The sequence below is a fragment of the Lepidochelys kempii genome, chromosome 5 (genome assembly GCF_965140285.1).
Source record: "Lepidochelys kempii isolate rLepKem1 chromosome 5, rLepKem1.hap1, whole genome shotgun sequence".
NCBI classification, from domain to species: Eukaryota; Metazoa; Chordata; order Testudines; family Cheloniidae; genus Lepidochelys; species Lepidochelys kempii.
This window is the reverse complement of record NC_136384.1, coordinates 110,624,932-110,646,575: the sequence shown is the minus strand read 5'-3', so window position 1 is coordinate 110,646,575 and position 21,644 is coordinate 110,624,932. Positions and strand designations below refer to the sequence as shown.

The 21,644-nt window shown below is 36.5% G+C and overlaps 1 protein-coding gene across 1 annotated transcript in view; it reads left to right on the top strand.

Annotated features, from left to right (window-relative positions):
- BNC2 (basonuclin zinc finger protein 2) overlaps positions 1-21,644 on the top strand; it is a 393,119-nt gene that overhangs the window by 115,762 nt on the left and 255,713 nt on the right. The window lies entirely within an intron of this gene.

The following is a 21,644-nucleotide window of genomic DNA, read 5'->3' as shown; positions in this document are numbered from 1 at the left end:
TGGGTGAAAAAAGGAAAAAAAGAGAAACTTTCATCTTGGATTCCGCTCAAGCAGGGGAGGGAAGTTCAAACTGAAGCTTTTTAACAGGGTGCCTCCCTTTCCAGAGATGATTTGACTTTTTAAAAAGTAGTTTCCAGTTATGGTCCTACACTGAGCAATAGTAACTAAAGTACTTCCTTGTCCAAAAGAGGAGTTATTAAATGATGTGTGCTTTTTAGTTAGACATTTATAATGCAGGAAATGAGATGAATGAACTCCTATTTACCTAAAAAGCATTGTATTGTACAAAAAGGGAGAAGGTAGTGTCATCAGTTTTTTTATTATAGCTTATAGTAAGAAAATAATCATGAATATTAGTTATAAAAGAACATTTTTGATAAACACAAAACCTGACAGTGAAAATAGTAATCTATAGCAGTTGTCTAGGGGAGAGTTTTTTAGCAACGTAGCTTAGGCAGGATGAATGTATCTGAGTAAGGTATATTTTGATATATCCTGTAGAGGGACCCTGATTACTGCTGATACAGTAAGCTGGTATAGAAATGTAATCAACATAAGATGAATAAGCAACTCTTTGTGTCTGATGTCCCATTCTTGAAAGTAAAAAGTTCATCTCCTAGTGGAGATGCACATTTCATATGTACTGTGTGCTACGAAGTATATGACTGCTGCTGCACAGGTTATATGAGGTATATGCATATATACTTGATGTATCACACATTGGTTTTTATTGATATTCAGCAATAGAATGTAAAGCAGTTATATAACTTGTGTTGCATTTTTTGTTCAGTAGTGAGGTTAGACATTTGGGGTTGTAGGATAGGTTCTTTCCCCTTCAGCTACAAAAGAGTTAACATAACCAGATCCAGATAACAATCAATTGATAAATAGCTATTGCACCACATAGATAGTGTTAGATTGCATGTTTCATATTAGACCTAATCCAAACAGATTTAGATCTATGTAGTCTCAGGAGTGCTAGAAAATATTCAACACTAACAACAGAAGAAAACAAAAGTAAATGAAGGACATCACAGGGTAGAAGATGCAAAGAATTTGAGACAACTAGTTGATAGACAAGGAAAAACTGGCACATAAACGAGGCTGTTACATTTTTGAAAAAGTATTAATTATGCTAATGCTTGAGAATGTTAAATGCCTTCTGTGCATTGCTGGACATATGTATGGTCCTGTTTATATTCTTCATGGAGTGGAGGGGGGAAGATATGTAGCATATGACTAAATGCATGGCAGATGCTGCATCAATGTGAATCCTTCCACTGGAATACACACAGTAGCATTGTAAAGCTGGTAATGTTGAACAGATTTATTTTAAAAAGTCTATACTTCACTTGTGTGTTCAAGCATTGTGTTCGTAATTTTTTTATAAGATGTTTTTGTTTGTTATCATGAACTAAAATACATTCAGTTCGCACACATTTTTCACCAAGCTTTTCAGAGGAGGTGAGTTATTAGTAATGCATTAATCCCCCTCTTAAAGGATAACATTTTATCATCTTTCTGATTCGTTAAATTTGTTAGATCAGCTTGTGCAGACTGTGAGCACAAACTGTCAAGTGCAGCTGCAAACGTGTGACAGTGTCGATGTTCTTTTCTCTCTTAACATTAAATCTTGAGTATCACATTTATCTGTTTTTCATCCATTATAAGATGACTTAATTTTTAGCATCCATCTTCTGAAAATAGAGGTGTTTCACCTTTCATGCCTAGACTTTGAGATAAATTTTTGTTCACAGTACAAATTATATTTCGTTATCAGATGCACTTCACTCGCAAGAGAAAGTTTACCGTAGGTTTGAATGAAATATTTAGTGAAAGTTTTGCAGATATACATAGTAACAGCAGAGGTGGTATTATATGTTCTGAATAAAATACTGTGCTTTCTGCACATTTTTTAACCTCTTCTTCTCTCCCGCGCCCTCCCAAACTCCCACCTTTATAAATCAGTCTCTAGCAGGTTCTGGTACAAAGACTAGAGCAGGACAACAAAAGCAATTTTTAGAAAGACACCTGCAATATTCCTGGGAAAGCTACATATTTGCATGCTACAGAACTTTTTTCTCAACAGCTATAGCAAAACCTTGTAGTAGGACACTACGCGGAAGTGTACTGTGAAAATGTCAGTGTGTTTAGATTTGATCATCCAGATTTAGGTATCAGTACGTATAGAAGTTCTTGTGTTTGCATTCCTTCTTTGATGAACACGTTTGATTCTGTTTGTGTGACAATCTGCTCTGGTGCAGGAAAATCAGACATCACGTTCCAGAGCAAATTTAGATTTTGTTGGGGTGGGAGAGATTGGGAAACACAACTTCTAAATTATCTACTAGAAGTTTAAAACATGGCCATTTGACTGAATCGTTCTGTCTATGCATCTTTTTTTCAATATAAAAGTATGGTTCTTTTAAAAGGATTATCCTGTTCTGTGTACAGAAGAATAGCTGATAACCTCAAAGGGCATAAATCTTAACTTTTTGAAAGTTCTTCTTTGGGTCACTTTGATCAGTGACAGGTCGAGAATGGCCAGAAACCCTTGGTTTCCCTTCCCTGCTCATCTGGTTGAGTCCAGGGCACATACTGCCCATTTTAGTCTGGCAAGAGCTTGTTAACAACAGAAAAGGAGGCCTGGTTTTGATTGATGAAAAAAAAAAAAAGCAGGATTTTCTGCTTTCATAAATGTTTTGTGCATTTGTCAGAATAAGAAATGTCATTTTTCTTCATCCAGTTACCTTAGGGGCTGTAATGTTCTAAAATACTTTTAAGTCATTTCTGAAATGAGACCATGAGAGCAATGGCTGTAACCCACAGTGACACAAAATGCCAGACATTTACCTTTGTGTTAAAAAGGAAGAATGTTTAACCTGTTTCACATAAAAAGAAGAAACCTTTTCCTGAAGTTTTTTTCCCCACAAGAGTGAAAAGGAGTATATTATTGTTATAAATGGGTCTGTGCATCGTTATATAGTAATTTAGGATTCATTCAATGATGTAACAAAATTAACAGCATAATTTCATTGTGTAACTGTATCTTATTAAGGAGCAACTGTCTGACATTCTCTTACAGTTGCTTTGTTTAACTTCATGCAAATATTATTAGTAGTGACATTTTTCTATTGTACATTAGATTCTCTCATTAGCATGATGTGTTAGTTATCACCAGAGAAATCACTTCTAGATAGGTGAGGAGCAGAGCAAGAAAACTAAACATTAAATCAATGACTTTTATTAATATAGAAGCATCTATTAAACCAAGATATGATATAGTAGAGTCCATTTTTTCCTCACATAAAATCTTGCTTATTCCAATGAAAGTGCTAAATAATACTTATTATTGAAATACAAATTCATATTATAGTGAAATTGTCTCCAATATGCAGTGACTATTGTGAGTTGTTCTAGTGCTCTCAATCTGACAGTTTCTCAAATTAATGTAGACATAGACACACAAACTGTTTTATTGAATTGATATTTAAAAAGAGAAATGTGGCTATGACTGACTACATATGTATTGAAGGTAATCTGCTGTTTGAATACTTCTGATTTGCTGGTTAAAAGGGATGTATGCAATGTTATCACATATAAAATGCTTGACTATTTTACTGTAACCCTCACGGGATATTTTTTAATCTACGTATATATGCAGAGATTATTAACTTGATATTAACACACTATAAATTGCATACATAGATTTACTATTAACACTTTTTGAGGAGATCAACGCTTGCTAGCACAATTGGCTGTTAACTATACTACGCTGGCTATAAGTGACACAAACTATTGCTCACAATAGTTATTTGGTGTATTTTTTTAAAAATCATTTTAAAGACAAGTTTACCACAATAGTTTCTTCTGTGTATGGATAAGTATCTCTGTGCTGATATGAATTGCATATAGTTTTAGTCTGTTGCATTAAAAGGTCTCTCAAGTTACATTACCTTTTTCAGATATATGTTTTAATTTTGTAATTTTTTAACAATTATAGTTCAATTATAGTTCATCATTCTAGCATTTCATATTATATTCACAAATAAATGATGATGACGTCCCTGCGAGTTTTTTTTTTCTCAAGAATAGGAACACTAGAAGATACGGTGTGTGATATAAGCTGAACTTGTGTGTACCATACACCGTCATATGCATGCATGTAGGTAGGTAAACAGATACATGAGTGGTATACAGTTTAAAACTACAACAGTAGTGAGCTCTTTCTTTTCTTGTTTTTATTATTTGCAGGCTAACTTACCTGTAGTTGAATAACTGTGGTATATTTTTCTAGATATATTTTTTGCAAATGTGTGTGTTTTAGATGTTTTATTTGATTATATTGATTATCTTGAAATACCATTCATCATATATTTGTTTAACCTTGTAGAATTTTTGTATACGCACAACTATACAAAACCTACATAATACATATTTAGAAGCCTATATTCTGTATGTATTGTGCATTACATATTTGTATATAATGTTTTCAAATTTATACTGTGTGTATTTTAGCAGTTATTTATTCATGCATAGATTTATGGAGTTTTGATTAATATAGTGACAGGACAAATTTGGGATATTACAGCAGCAGAGTCTCCTACTCCTGTGTCAGTGTTAAGAGCCAAGGAAAATTCTTCCCTAACTAATTAGATGCTGAGTAAAGCATCTCCAAGAAGTTGGGGCAAAAGTGAATGGGTCACAGCTGAGACAAGATTGCAAGGACTGTAGTGATAGTGAAAGCATTCACGTTTGCCAGGTCATTGTGACACAGTATGCTGATTGCAGAGGAACACTCTGTACACTGATAGAGAACTGCCGTCATAAACTACAATCAGAAACAAAAGCTTTAGAGAGTTTTACTCTTACTAGAAATACTCAGCGTGTATGCTATGTGTCACTTTCTTTTTGCAGTTGTTTTCTCACACACTAGTGCTTGTTGCTTTTGTAGAATGATTTTTCTTGTAGTCTAATGGCTCTTCATAGTTTAGAAAAAAATCCAAACTTGGGGCTCCAACTATAGCCAAGAGGTGGTAAATCACATGGCCTCAAGAAAAAAGAAGGATGAAACAGACAGGTGGAGAGAGGGAGAATTCCACTGTTGTTTTCCCTTGATCTTTCCCCTTAGAAAGAGAATCACTATAGCCATGTTATGCTACAATTCAGAAAGCTGTCATTCCAAAATATATGTTGAAAGCTTTTTTATTTTTTTAAAACCCTAGTACATTCATGGTTGGTTTTTTAAAAGAAGCTTTATTAAATAAGGAGCTTTATACTGCTTTTGTTTACAGTTTTTCTAAGCAGCAGGGTGGGATCCTCAGCTGCACGGCATTCTTCCCAAATAACATCTAAAATAATAGTCATGCCTCAGTCTGTGGGCAGGCATCTGCTGCATTATTTCTGTTCAATGTAGGTTCATATACTGCGCTCACCACTGCGATATCTGATTGCCTCTTTTCCACTGTTGACATATTTGAAGACTGTTTTCTATATGATTTCACTTTTTTGACAGTAAAGGAAATGGTGCAAGTGGTAGCAGATGTCACATAACATTCTGCCACAGAGAGGCAGTCTCCATCAGTGGGTGGGGCATCTAGGAACTGCTTGATTCATGTTGTTGCTTTGTTGCCAGCAACATACTGTTGATGCCATTCTCATTCTGTTGAAAAGCTGCGGCCTCCCCATCCTCTACTGCGGCTGTCTCTCCATATACTCGTGGAAAGGGAGAAAAGGATGTCACCTGCAACTTCTAGGGCCCTGGAGTTGTGAAGGGAAAATGCTATGATTGTTGACAAGATTCTGTGTTCATAAAAGAATGCAGAGGATAGTAAGGTTTTCTTGTCAAATGAATAATGCTAGTTTAGGGAAAGCAAGATGGGAAGTGAGGAAATGCACATAGTGCCTATCATTAAAAGTGAAATTTACCATCATCACCCAAAGGTAAATCGCGTGTGGCATTTGAGATGTTTCTTATTTAAATATGGTGAATGCCACAAGTACCTCAGTAAAGGCAAATGCTGTGATGTGTCTATCTACCCCTTGATGATGTGCCCCTTATAGTAGAATTTGAGTGGTGTGGTAAATGTCTTGGGATTTTAATGATGACCACTGTGTCTGATATTGGGGGGAAAAAAGCTATGATCCTCCTCCTCCTCCCCACAATAATTTTGATCAGCTCAGTTTAACCTAAGACAATCTGCCGAGAAAGTTATTTATTAATTTAAATTCTGTTTTAACAACAGACCGACAACTTTCTCTCAAAGTTTCAGAGAACAGCGAATTAATCGATTCTGAATATGTATATTTTCTCTCTTAACTTCCTAGCATATTTCCTAAAGAGCACACCGCCTCTGGAATGGAACACTTCCGACTTCATATAATTAAATGAGAATGACGTATGGATGATCAATCCAATCTCTGAACACTAATAAGAGTAAAACACTATCTAAAAGGCCACCCCCATTCAAACCTGTACTTACCATTGATGTCTGCTTAAGTCCCCGTCATGCATCCAGGGCAGGGTATAGTTTAATAATAGAATCACCAGTGCCAGCAGTTTAGTCCTCTGAGTGGGAGTTGTGACTTGGGGTCCAATCCTGTAGACCTTCTGTGTGTTGAACTTGCCTGAAGTTAATCTGTGGATGGCTCACAAATTAGGGCCCTTCACATGTAGAAAAAGAAAAACATCTCTTTGTTTCTAGCGTTTGTGTCTTTTAATCTTGTCTGGTGTTCAAATATAGATACCAAACAAACAAAAACCTTAGAAAGGTAGATATCAGTGCTTTCTCAATGAAATCTGAAACCAGGTGAGTATCTCCTAGTTCTCTGTTTTGTTACAATCTTAAGATTTTTCTAGGTTCACAGTTAAAGAACCTAGTCAGGTCTGAGTTTTTGAGGGAACCTGGGCCTATCTATGATTTTTTATATAAGGGAGATCAGTATTACATGATATACACCAGAAACCAGGCAAAACTTGGTTGGGTCCACTCAGTTTCCTTTTGAAATTTTGATTTTGAACCAGAAACCCTCAAAATGAAACTTGGGAATGAGCAATATCATGAAAGGTGATAACATAAAATTGGAGGGGGAAAGCTAGCAGGAACTCCTGCCGACTGAAATCACCACGTTTTGCATAGTTCTAATAGTGACCCCCACCCAAAAAGCTGGTATCTCTATTAAGTCTTCCAGATGATATCCAGTTTTGACTTTTTAAAAGTTCTGAGTTCTTTGTTGCTTCTGCATTAAAAACGCATAGATATAAACGTCACATTTTTTACACAAGGATTGATTTCCCTTTAGCATATCCAATACCCCATGCATTCACAATGCGTAAGGCCTTATGGACTCGTCTGCTGTTTTATTGCTGCTTTCTCAGGGACAGCTTTTGAGATCTTGTTGCCTCTGTGTAAGGAAGATGGTAAAATGTCCCTTTATGAGAGACAACTAATTTATTTCTATCTCACCATCCTTTTCCTCTCTTTTCCTATTTATCTGTTGCTCTCTGATGTAAAATTAATACAAATCTGCTGTTTAGAAGTAATAGAAATAATACATCAACCTTGGTGCTAAATTACTTTGGGGAAAGAGGTGAGGGAGGGGAAATGTCATTTCTAGAGGTATTTAGGTGATGACATGCAAAGAGTCCAGTGTTTTGCTATGTAAGTGTGCCTGTGAGTGAAGGCATGATAAAAATGTGTGATCAGATGCCATGGCTTATCATAGGAGGGTGCTGAAAGGCAGCTCAATTTGATCTCTACTTTGTAAAAGGAAGAATCTAGCTTTAGCAAGGTGTTGCTGCTATTACTGTTTAAAATAATAAAAAAAATAACCCCAACCTATCAAAAACATGAGCATTCATTTTCATTTGTGAAAACATTAAAAACAAGGAAGAAGATAAAATGTAATGAAAAGGTTGATTAAAAAGAGATTTGTTTGTCATAACCTTGTAGGCAGCAAATAACAAACTTGGGCATCAGTGAGTTTGTTCAAAAATAATTTAAAATGTAAACCTGACATCATGTGTGCAGACTGGATTCTTAATTGATAGTACATGTACTGAGTGACAGTTGTTTTGAGTTGTAATAAATCTCTCTAAAAGATCAGTTTATAAGACAGACACCTTTAAAATAGTTGGGAAAGTGGAAGGCATGTGGAAAAGGTATCCTCAGAAATGGTACCTGCTATATTTTGAATAGGAGGTGTGGGTCTTTCAACGTAATTGAGATAGGCTTAAGTGGCTGTTTGTTCTCCAGAGAATTTATTCAAGACATTTGATAAGAACATCTGAAGTAGATGTTGGTGTGTGTTGGGGATGGGGTGGGGAGGGGGAGAGAGGGATCACAAATTAATGAAGACTATACTTGGAAAGAAATAATTACTTCCAGCTGGCTTTATATAATAAAACTACTATTAAAATGAGAGGCTCCATTAGCAAGACTTTAATTATATATTTTCTTGGATTTCCAAATAAATATCATAGACTTTTAAAAGCATAATACTTAAAATTAGTTGAAGTGGCTGTTGTTGCCCTAATAAGGCATAAATAAAAAGATGAACCCACCATTCTACCCTGCATTAAATGCCCTACAGCAGTTGACATTGCTGGAATGCCTCCTGCAGCTGGTGGCATATGACTGTCATTTGCAGGCAGGATATACAGAGAGTTTACACAATGGGGGCATTCATGAAAGTGTTCCTCAGCTGAGACTCCTGCAAGCTCTCATTTTATTGACCCTGTCAGAATTTAACTGGTAGGCTGTCAAATTATGTGTTGCTTTATCTAATATTAGTTTTTCTTTTAAATTAGAAATCATGTTGGGGAGGGGCTTGGGGGAATCAGGTAAGGAAAAGAAATAGCTTAACTCTCAGGTTTATTGTTTTATGAACCAAAAAAAGAACACTAGCTGTATCAGAACTTGTTCATTCGTGCTGCTTTAGATTATGAGGATTCTAATATTCTGTTCTTTTTGCAGGAATAAATTGTGCTTTATTTAGTTTTCTGTAAAACTCCAAATCTTAAAGCCCCTTTGCTTAATCACTATATGTCTTGAACGTAAGGCTAACCTTGGTGTCTAAGCAGATTATAGTTGATTCTAAATATCTGATTTATAAAACACTTTACTCTTTGACTACATGTCTATCAGGGTACAATGTTCTCTGAACAGAACAGAAGAAAAGATAGTTAATCATAGAACTTTGATGTGCCCTTGTGCAAAACTCCATAAAGAAGTACCTTGACTCTTAGGGGCTTTATAATGTGCCACAAACTACACCTTAATCTGAGAAGAGTAGATAACTAAAAACATTCTTTATAGCACATTGGCTGCATTTTGTATTTAGTTGTATTGTAGCAAAACCTCCCCCCCAAAAATCAGGCAGTGGAGCATCAACATCAGGGAGAGAGCCAGTTTCAGTCACAGACTCAGGGTGTCAAAACCTCTGGCTTCATGCAGGTAGGCATGTTGCAAGAATAATGCTCTCATCATAGTGAGTCGTCTTGTTCTTTTTAATAGACTCCTCCTTGTCCATCAGACGATCAGTTTTAACACTGGTGTTCAGCCCAGAAAAGGAGAGACTGAGCAGATTGATGAGATTATTTTCATTATGATAAAGTCTGTGGATATCAGGAACTCCATATTACTTCATGCAAAAGTCATAATTTTCATAGATTTCTAGGTTGTTGTATTTCTTACTGAAATATAACATGGCATCATCTGTCTGTTCGTTTGCCGTAAATGGTGCCCCTCGTAAATGGTGCCCCTCGCTACAGTATTTGATTTTATTTCATGTATATAATTTTTTAATAAGAAGAAACCCAGAAAATATATAAGTGAAGAGTTGTTTAGCTGCACAATAAATACTGTCTTTGTATTAAGAAATTTCTGTGATTGTATAGTTGACTTTCTGTCTCATGCCATGTGGACATTCCTATTTCAATGATCTCTCTACTCCTCTTCCCCCCATCTCCACCAATGCCGAAGACACGTAAAATAATTTTTAACACACTTCTAGGTAAAAGAATCTGTGTAAAATAGAACTAACCATTTTGCAGAATTTCATAATACATTATAGGCTCCTTTGCAAGGTGTCCATTTTCATCACAGGAATAAACAGCAAAGTAAAAAGAGAACTGGAAACACAGATTCATTCTCTTGCAAATAAACCTTCCCCTTCCTCCCCAATAACATTTCTGTATACCCTTCTTTAGGTTTTTAAAATAAAGTTCAGCAAAAAGAGCTGTGATATAGAAATAGCACTTGGCAGATGTAAGATAAAACAGCAGCAGCTTAGAAATGTTAACAAATGTAAGACCTCTTAGACAAAGAGTGTGAATTTACACTGCAAGCAAAATTAAATCCTCCAAACTTTTTGTTACAGAGGAATCATGTCATTGTTTTTACAGGAATTTGAGGAATAAAAATTCAAATGAAACTGCTACTTTTGTTTTTCAGCAGAAATGTCTTTCTTTTAAAGGAGCTAGTCCCATTAGTTCCTCCTTAGCTTAATCACCGAAGGAGACAAGTAAAAGGTCAGACTTAGAGTATGGCAAGAGCATTGTAAATAAAGACAGTAAAAAGTGGTTTGTGAACTTCCTACTCCATCAAACTACCTGACAGTCTAGTTAAAGAAATATCTTTTTGCTAAGCTGTCTCCTCTCTTAGGGGAGAGAATAGTCAAACATTCATTTCACTAATATGAGACAAAAACATGGTGTTCCAAATCCTCAGGTGGGTAAAATGGTGCAGCTCCAAAGTAGAACTGCACCATTTTATACACCAGAGGATTTGGCCAAAGTCCCTAACCATGCTCCCGTTCCAATCAAAGGAAGTATTGCGGGAGGAGAATTGGTCTAAGGGCCCGGTTCTACAATTCTTATTCAGACACGATGCCTGCTGGTACCTTATGGCAGATACTCATACCTAGTAAAGGCATAGCAGAAGTATGCAATGAAAGGAAAAAGAACTGTAGAAATGTCTTTTTTTCCTTTTTCTTTTGAGGTATTTATGTTTATTTTTGAATAATGGAATATTTGCATAATTGTCACCTTTAAAATCCAAGTTTTTAAAAATTTTAGTTATGTTAAAGAGCAAGAGAAACTTGGTATCATAATTTGATTTTTGTAATGTCTGCTGGGCTTTTTTTTTTTTTAATTTACCTGACTGATGAACGCTCCCCAAATGTTTTCACTTTGGAAGAAAACTTGATTCATATATAAGCACATATGTATGTACATTTATATATTAGTCATGTACTTGAGTAATGAAACATATTTTCAAATCCAGTGGAAGTAAATATTTTGTCTAACTGGTGGTCTGCTAAAATAGATTTGAACAATGAGGCCTGAAAAATAAAAGCTACAGGCAACATTTCTGCATCTTTTACGTGAAACTTCCTTCGACATGAAAAACATACTTTTCCATATCCTCTTTTTGCTTTGTTCCAATGCCTGAAAATACAAAAGTCAGATATATAAATTTATCTGCAATTCATTATGGGTACAATATTGTACTTGCAAATTTGGAAGCCATTTAAAAGAAATCTGAATATGGCAATAAACACTTTACTCCTTTGATTGCTATCAGTTTTAATAATGTTCAAAGACATTTTTAAATTGTACTCTTTTTGTGTGTGTGTGCGCGTGTGTGTGTGTGTTTAAATTATTTAAATAAATGAAATGATGGAAATAGTATGGAATTGCAAAATCAGGATCTATTCCTAATTGTTCTCCTCTACTGCCCCCTACCTCTTCCAAAGTTCAGGCGTGTTCAGAGATGTGGCATTTTGAGTCTATGCAATCTCTAACATATACATTTCTGTACATCCACCAACTGTGAAAAGAAAACTGAGTAAATGTTTCATTAGGGAAGTAGGAGAGGAGAGGTGGGTGCAGATAGCAGCTGGAGCCTGATACGTGTTTTCTCTTCTGTGGCACCATTTTGTTGTTGATGTGGGAATGTGGCGAAACAGTGGCTGCAGCTGCTTCGCTAAATAAGGATCCACAGAACTTCCAGCTGTGAACATATGATTTATCCTTCCCTGCACAAAAAATATGTTTCCTTCTATCCCATTATGTCCCATATTTGATTTTTATCACACAACTGTTACCTGACTAAATCTCATCCACATGCTCTTTATCCATCCTGTAAACCCTTTTTTTCTCCTTTCAATTAGGCTCACAATACTTCCCCATCCTCTATGCAGAGATTCCACATTAAAATAATACTGCATCCTCATAAATAATTTTTTAATGAATCAAGTACATGAATAATGTATCTTATTAACCAGCCTAATGTAGATTCTGTACAAATCTACAGAAAATCCAACTAGTCCATTCATGAACTATTTATCTTCAATTTAATCGTGTAGTCCCCAAACTGGTATTTCTTTCATTCAGAGTGATGTGAACTTTTGGATATTTACATCATAAAAATGAGTAAATTAACTGTTATACATTTTCTTTGGTATTAGTAGTAGTAATCATTACAAGTATCTATTGGAAAGAGTTTCTCCTCATCATAGCTTGACATGCTTTTTTTTTTAAAAAAGATTTAAGAATTCAAGACATTCATATAATCAATGATAGTCTTTACAAAAAGGGGGACTCTGCTGGTTTCACTGAAATTGGTTGCAAAACTCTCATTGATTTATTTCACAGAGCCCCAAATAAATGGGTGATTATTAAAGAAAGAAAAAGTTATTTTATCCCTTTCCTGTTTAGACCTGAAATAAGGGTGCCACCATTGATGATATCACTAACACCTGCATCAGTGTAAGTAGTTCAGGGAATGTATTTAAGACTCTCTAAACACAATGGTAGCTGCAACCATGTTTAATACAGACTTTTTTTTTTGTAGGGCTTTAACCCTGGTAGCTGAATTATGCTATATATACCTTCTTTAGTTAGTTGGCTCTAATACAGCTCTCAGAAACATGATCCCTGCCTGTCTTGGTTGGGTAAGTGTGGCTGCTGGTTAGCTCCATTCTGTTCACGGTATTCTTAAAGCTTTAGATGTTAGGGATGTTTTTGAGTGTTTGAACAAAACACAGAAACCCAAACGTGAGACAGTCACTGGCTTGCTGGATGGCCATACACAAGTCTTTTAATCTCATTGCCTCCATTTTTCACCTGTAAAATGGGGATAATAATTACATACCTCAAAAGATATCATGATGATTAATTTGGCTCTTAAAGTCCTAAGTTTTCTTATTATTGGCTTTTGCAGGTTAATGCTTTTAATTCTAATGCAGACTTAAAATGTCATGTTTGAAACTGAAAAGTTCCCTTTTAGATGATTAAGTTGCTGTATATATAATGTTGGAATGCCAATTATTTCCATATCAATTGTGATGTCACAGTTGTCCATGTAGAGGATTGTGGTTTCATTGAATGAAGAAGAGATGTGTCATGTGAGAGAGAGGTTTCCAGTAGTAAGTTTTCAGAGTAAATATTTATATCTCTTTATTAAAAAACAAACAAACCATTTAGGTTGTGCAGAATTAGGTTTCTGGTGTTGTCTATTGTATTAAAGGGGGCATGTAAAGAACTAGTCTGCTCATAATTGAAATTCTCCAGGCAAATCAGATATCAACATTTTTCAACAGAACAGGTAATTAATTACTTTGTATTTTAAATTGAAGGTCATTGTGGTATTGATTTCTGTGGGAACAAAAGGAAAAAAGTCTTGTTAAAATGATGGGTAAACTGGGTCCTAGGTGCTCCTAGGTGATATCTGGGGTATCACTGAGTTGAACCACTGGTCAGTGTCAAATTCCAATCAGAATGCAGATATCTGTAGTCTAAACATAACAAGGTGTTGGTTTATTTCCAAAACTATAAAGGAGAGGTTAACTGGAGAAAAGACCAGAGATGAACAGTTTTACAGTTAACTCAGGTATTTTCAAATCAAGTGACTGGTGCTGCTTGTAACGAAGCATCTGTAAAGTGTGTCAGTATGACGTTGGTATGCCATGTACAAGAAGTTCAATGTCAACACAGCTGTGACTTACCACTTCTAGAAACCTCTCAACTAGGAATTAGATAAAATATCTTTAATTTGGGCAAGGGGTTGGGGGAGAGAGCAGGGAGGGGAACACCATTTTAGATGCTATTAATTTTCACAAAATAACATTTGTGTGCTTTGCCTCGCCAGATAGTCTACAGTGCTTTTTCCTCATTTCACATGCCAAGCTGTTTTTACATTATCATTTCCTTCTCGGCTATGTTTATCTTTTCTGAAAATGGTGAAATGTAAGCTATTCCAGACTGGGTGGGTGGCACACATTTGCACAGTACCTTTTAAAACACAGAGCGAGCATTTTATTTGGGTTTTGCAAACCACTGAGAGAACTCAATGCAGCTGCTCTCATTGCATCAAAGCAATGCATGTAAAAATCTCACTTTCTATTCTAAATAAACCTGTTGAGTCAGATATTTCCGGGCTGACATTTTTTGCAAAGGAGGGACAGTGGCATTGGGCATATACATTAATCCTTAGTGTTCCACCAAACCACTTCATTTTTTTATGAGCTTGTAAGAGTGCCCATCCTTAGCAAAATATCAAGTTAAAACATGTCATTTTGAAATTACGTACTTGTCTTTAATCCAAGGGCAACTCTTAATGGACTGTTTTACTGTAAGCAGTTGGTAAAGCAGCAGTTTAGCAGTGAGTAGTTCTTCTGACCCATTATTGCTGTCACCTCTACTTCTCATTCCCTGTTAAATCCAGTAGTGGAACAAGGGTTGTGTGTTTAAAATCTGAAGTTGTTGAGTCAGTGGTCAGGCAGATGCTGCATGCATTAACCCTACACCGGCCAAAACTAATTTGGAAAATGTTGAGATTTCCTTTTAAGTGTGTGTAAAGTGCAACTTGTCAACAATCCCATATCTTCCCATATTTTTACCCTATTGATTGCCTCCAAAATAAACAGCAAAGGTGGGCAGGTAAGGGTAAAGAGCACACATAACATGATGCCCATTTCTTTTGTGTAATGAAAATATTAAACCAAGAAATGTGATATTGTTGTGCTGCTTGCATTTGGCATGATCCTAGGGCCTTATCCTGCAAGGCACTGCGTGCCCTCCACCAATAGCACTTAGCATTTCACAGGACCGAGCCTCTCAAGTTTAGTGAATTAAAGCCATGTTGTGTTTGAGGATCAAGTGACCCTTCAGTCTCCAAGCCCTATGACAGTTAATAACCCTTCCTTTAACTATGCAGTGAATATCGCAGATGGAGCTTGACAGACCAGTCAGCATCTCAAAGGTCACCACAAGGCTATTAGTTAGATCACAATGCCCTTTGTTTCCCAGTGATGATTCTGCTACTGTAGCTGTTCACTGGATACATTTAAATTAAGTTACTTTCTGAGTATGTAAAGATTTTTTTAAACCCCCCCCCCCCCCCCCACACACACACCTAAAAACAGTGTTTCAAAACAAGCACTACTAATTCTGGGTCTTTTAAAGTATGTTACAAAAGTGTTCCAATGCTTAGCAATCTGTTGGTACAAGTATGATCAATGATTGCTTGTCCATTCCGTGCAGCTTTGTTTCAGTACGAAGACATAACCAGGGGAAAATGACTTGAATTTTACTTTTTTTATTGCTGTTAGAGGGTTTTTTTTTAATTTCATTTCTGTGAGCAGCTTTCAACTAATAGGAAACACGAGCATTCCAAATCTTCTCATCTCAAAGTTCTATCCCCTGTTCCTGTTGTGTAACTTAAAGATACTTAAATATCTAAAGGATGTTTAAAATGGGCCCAGAAAAAAAAACAACAACCCAAGCCTTTAAAATATGCTGTTATAAATTGCTTTATTAAAATATTTACAACAGCAGCCACAGAAAGCTGTATACACTTAAATATGCCCACAAAAACAGCAAGTAACCATTGCTTTTCTATTTGTGGTAAATTTATTTTATTAATGTATTTTACAAAAGTAAAATGTTCTTGCTATGTTGCCTTGTGACTAACTGCTAGCGCTTTTTCATTTAATTACTTGCATGTAACTTTGCAAGATCAGTTACAAATAGACATGAGTTAGAGATGGTTCAGGCTATTTGGTGTTAGTTTTAGACAAAGGCAACACTTCCTGAAGCAGGTTCGCATACACTGTTAATGTAGCCCTAATAATTCTTGTTTAAACTCCTTGTGCAATACGAGAATATTTTTAAACTTGTATATTCAGAATGTATAGCATATTATTTACTTTCTCCCTTGCACAGATAAAGTTGGTTAAAACCACAGAGTAATGCAGAACATAGCTATTTGCAAGTTATTGTCTAGTAATTTGTGTGTTTTTAACAGTAAAATTAATTTTTAATATGAAATATTTAGAGTTTTAAAAATTTTGTTTGGGGGATGGTCTGTCTATTAAAGAATTTAAAATATTCTGTTCTCCTATTCTCTGCTCTAAATTTATTGGGTCAGATATCAGTTGATATTCCAGTCATTTATATCACTTTCATTTGCTTTCCTGTTTGTAGCAATACAGATTATATTCTCTCACCAATATGTGCTCATTCAAGGAAGAATAGACCTCCATAGAGAAATCTAATCAGTGGGCAAATAATAAGACTTGAACATAAGAGCAAAATTTCCACGGATAAAACAGTTTCCCAGCTACTAAAAAAACAACAACCCAGAATAAAACTCATTGTAATATCCATTATTTCCAAACATGATCCAGTAACATCATTCTGTAGCACATGTTCCTTTTCACACAGAGAAACATGTTGTTGAAAAGAATTCTATATTTTAAAAAAACAGTCTGAAATAAAAACAAAACATTGTTAATTCTTCTGGTTTATCCACTCTCAAAACATTTCTTAACTTTTAGTAATGCAGGCAAATTCCATTTTAATTAGCCAGTGCAATTTAATGCAGGAATGGAGGAAAATATTAGAAGTCAATGTGACACATAGCTGCGCAACTCAGTTAATTCTCTTGATCTGCGTACTGTTGCAACCCCCCCCCCCCCTTAAAATTAAAAGACCACGTTTCAGGAGTATCAAGAAAACATTTGATTTATTTTTCGAATGCTCAGTCTTCACAGAACTATTTGCACTTGCATTTCTTAGTCTTTTTCTTCCCCTCTGCCACACAGCTGTCACTAGTACAGGAAAAGGACAAGGGGAGGGAGGAAGGAGGGAGCCTTGCTAAAATCGTGTCACGTAGCACTAATTCATCTGCTCTCATTAGAGTGAGCGAGGGACAGCAGTGATGGCCAAGAGCTGCACTCCACACATGACACACGAACAGTTTGGGGAATAGAAAATTGCTTTCTCAGGAAGCCTAGCCAATTAAGGACTTGACCATATTGAATGTCAAGTGTTAATTTAGGTTTTTCTTCATTTTCCCAGTAGTAATGCGGGTCCTGTGATGAGCAAATACATGTCAAGTAAAAGTTGATTGCATGAAGGACCTGGGTATTATATGTCAGTGACAAGTCACAAATGTACTCTAGTCTTTTAACCCCTTAGGTAAGTCCAGGAGGGGGGTAAGGGAGAGGGATTAACTGTACTATAATGATAAGAATATATAGCTTACATTAGGGAGAAGCCTGGATAGTCCAGACAGAAATAGAAATTCATGCAAGAGACTAGGACAGGGATCTCCTGCAATCAGTACATAAATGTGGTACTTTTCTGGGTTATAATTAATAAACAAAACAAAACAGCCTTCCCCCCCCACACACACACTTGAGGATTCTTTAGTGTTTTAAGCATCCTTATTCATGTTCCATCCTTAATAATGTTGCATGTGAGGGTCGGGGGCAGTTGTTATACTCCTGGGAATAGGAAATATCCCTCTGTTATCTGTTTTGAAAGACATAAACCAATGGGAAATGGAGGTGCTCAGCATTTCTGGATGTCACCCATTTTGAGTGTCTACAGAAATACAAATGGTAAAGGGCAGGGGCTTTCTTTTTTGCATTGGGGAGAGAAGAGGAGCAACAGCAGGGAAATATAAAACACTCAATTGAAAACGGTTTATATTCTATCCTGTGTATTTCTCCAGCTTAATTTCTTAGTGATTAAAAGCCCATAGAAAGTCTGCCTTCTTTCATTTTATGTTGTATCTGTCCACCGTGTAGAAGAGAGACTTCCGTTTATCTAAGTGAGGTAGCATTTACTTTTACTAGACATGGATACTTACATCTGTAGCATCTCATTTCCATTCATCAGCATATTATTTACATATGAATGTTCTGAAAATAAGAGTGTGTCTGTTTCTGGTGCAATTGTATAATTTGCAATAAATAAATATCCCACAATGAAGTAGGCATTACTGTGTGGTACCAACATAGTAAAATGGAGCTGGCAAATCTGCAAATGTTTAAAAAGTTGTCAACGCCCCTTTAATTTCATTTAAAACCATAGCATCCAATTTATGTCAGTAGATTTCCCTGTTGGTTGTAAAAAACAAACACCATAACCCATGAACAGTGCACGTTGAAGTTGGTCAGCAAACATAGTGGCACAGTAATAAGTGTGACTTAAAAAATCCTGTTTCCAGTTTAAAATATTTCCTGAACACCGGTAGAGATGATGCTCCTCTGCATCAGGATTGAGGTACGTATGCAATGCAACGTGGAGAAGTTTCTACAGGCACTGTCCATGTTCTACGGGCAAGCAGAGGACCTCATTCTCTCATGCTGTCACTCTGATGTCTTTCGTGGGTACAGAAATGGTTAGATGAGAGGATGGGAAAGACCTCTTAAATTTTAAACCAAACATGTTTTCTAGGAAAAAGTAATTTAGGGCTGGATTAGTGTTTTCTAGTCAGATTTCAGTTTTGTTTATTAAAACAAAAAATATCAGTAGTGCTGTCTGTATAATTAAAGCCAATTAGCTTCATGTTAAGAAACAATTCCAAGAATCTGACCATGAATAGGACTGGTGTTTTTGTGTCAGTTACTGTTTCTTATTTTACTTCACCTTGTGCATGTGAGAAGTATTCTATACGATAAACTCTCCTTACATACCACACTATCTTAGAAACAAAATAAGCTCTTCCCTCCTCACCCCCTCCCGTACCCCCCCCCCCCCCTTCTGTTCTGAAAAGCAGCATCTGTAGAACTCATCCAGCATTGAGAATGGCACTTTAATTACAGCGTAGACCTCAGCAGCTTCCCTTCTGCTAGGTGTGCTGAGGGACTTCCCTAAAATTCCTTAAAGTAAATTCTGATGATGGCATCTCTGGTTGCTAATGCAAGTTTTTCCTCCTCTGTGGTGTCACTTTTGACGGATGGTACCTAATGCAATCAGCCACAGCCAAGACAAGACCTTCTTCGCTTCTCCTACAGCCTGACCAAAGGGTCCAAAAGCCCCCAGAAAAACCCAGGCCCCCGCCCTCCCTCAAAACAACCCCCAAACAGGACAAGCTTTTTCTGAAGCTCCATTTCCCGATGCTTAAGCTGAAGATGCCTCCCTTTGCGCATTTTTTGATAAATTTAAGAAGTCAAATTACTGACACAGATGGATAATCCAAGTGTATAGGGTGAAGAGTTATAAATTAACACATTATTCCCTTTTAATGTAAAATACTTGAGAATGCATTTTCTCAGTCCCCTGACATCTACCCAGTGAGGGCTCGCATTGTACTTTTCAAGTGGCATTGATTTGTTAAAGCGCTGAATTAGCATCTCAGGCCAGCTGCCTGTTCCACTGTTGTGTTGTTGGGTTCATTCTCTCTCTCTATCTCTGTCTCTGCCTTGCTTCCCGCTGCCTTGGCCACACACAGGGCTTCAGCCTGCTTACCCCAGCTTTCCCCCTCTGTTATTTTAGCTAATCCAGGTAATACACTCACCAAATGTGCCTTGCCGAGCTAAGTAAATTAACATATTTCTCTTTTTTTACATAGAGCCCCATAATATGCACATATGTATGTAGTGGCTTCGGTTGGATGGAGTGGGAGTGCGGTGGGGGGAGAGATGGGTAGCAAGGATGGATGGCTATGTTTACCCTCCTTGATCTCTGTGACGTTACACATTGTTCTTTTATTTCATTTGCAATGTGCTGAAGTCTACTGCACAATGGCTGAGTGAAAGGGGAAGGAATGAAGAAAAAGAGGGAATATTCGTCACGTCAAAAAAGATGTTAAAGTGCTATATTAAACTGCATGTCTTAGATCTGAATGTTAGTCTCTGTAATTCCATCAGGCTGCTCATTAATGAATCCAAGAATAGTTTGTGCTTGTGTCATAGTATTTGTTAGCCACGGATTTTTTATTCCAATTGGAAGCTGATAATGACAAGACTTTTTAAAATTTAATCTTCTCCTCCTCCATTTCTCCTTCTGTCTCACTCATTTCATGTTTTCAGTATAATTTCATACTTTATATTTCTCATGGTGGAACCTGACAGATTTGTAGCTCTGCCCTAATTGCCTAAATTACGGTACTAATACATGTGTTGCAGTAATGACGATTATGCACATGAAATTAACATTACAATTTGTTTAAAACCGCTAATAAAATGGTGATGTTTTTATTTGTGGTTCATTGGCATAGTGACTTGCAAAGTTTCTGGAGCCTACAAAGGGACTGTGCTGTAAAGCAGTATTGAGGGGTGAAATGATATCCTCTTTATACTCTACATTCATTAATCATGCACTATTTTGAACATTATTTTTCTGTTACCAATGTTTACTTGTGATAGTTTAATGGTGCAGAAAAATTTACCTTAGACTGTTATTTAGAAATAGAAAACTTAAGGATACTCAGCAAGAATGCACCTCTTTGCCATTCCTAATATCACAAATCTGTTTTAGATGGGGTCCTTTGGGGTTTTCTGTGGGTTTTCTTCCATACATAAATATACTGATAGATTAACTCATGCATCCCCCACAGAATTTGAATGAGTATGAAAACTCAGTTAGACTTAAATAAAAATACACTGGCTTGCCATCATAACTATAGGTATTATTTAAAGCTTCCAAATAACAGCATAATATTTAGTGCTAATTTTGGGCCCCATTCTTATTCAAGAAATCCTGCTCTCAGTAAAGGTGATAAGATACATGGCTGAGTAAGAGTGCAGGGTCAGGCTCCTTATGTAGATTCATCATCGCACACTGCTACATTTTACGTGTTATCTTTCCAGGGGATATACAACTGTGACGTTTTCTATGGCTAGACTTTAGCCTTTTTTTATTATTTACCATGTTCACAGCACCGTACAATCTTAAAAGATGACATTTGTGCCGTGAGGTGCTTACAATCTAAATCTAGCACAATAAAGATTGAGTTGCATAAAGTGCTGGCTGAACAGCCAATCTCGATTCACTGGAGATATTTTTGGGAGATAGTACTTGTCGAGTTAGTGTGGACCTGAAGTGGTGAAGAGATTAAACAACATTGGGCTTGTCTACAGTCACTGGGGGATCAGTGTGCGATGATAGATGCATTGTCAGTCGATTTAGCAAGTCTAGTGAAGACCGCAGATTGCTCTCCCATCAACTCCGGTACTCCACCGGATCGAGAAGAGTAAGGGGAGTCGACGGGAAAGTGTAGTGTGAACCCCGTGGTAAGTAGATCTGAGCTACGTCTACTTGAGTTACACTATTCATGTAACTCAAATTGCGTAGCTTAGATCACCTTTTCCCTGTTGTAGACAAGGCCTTTGTGTTTTAACTGGGA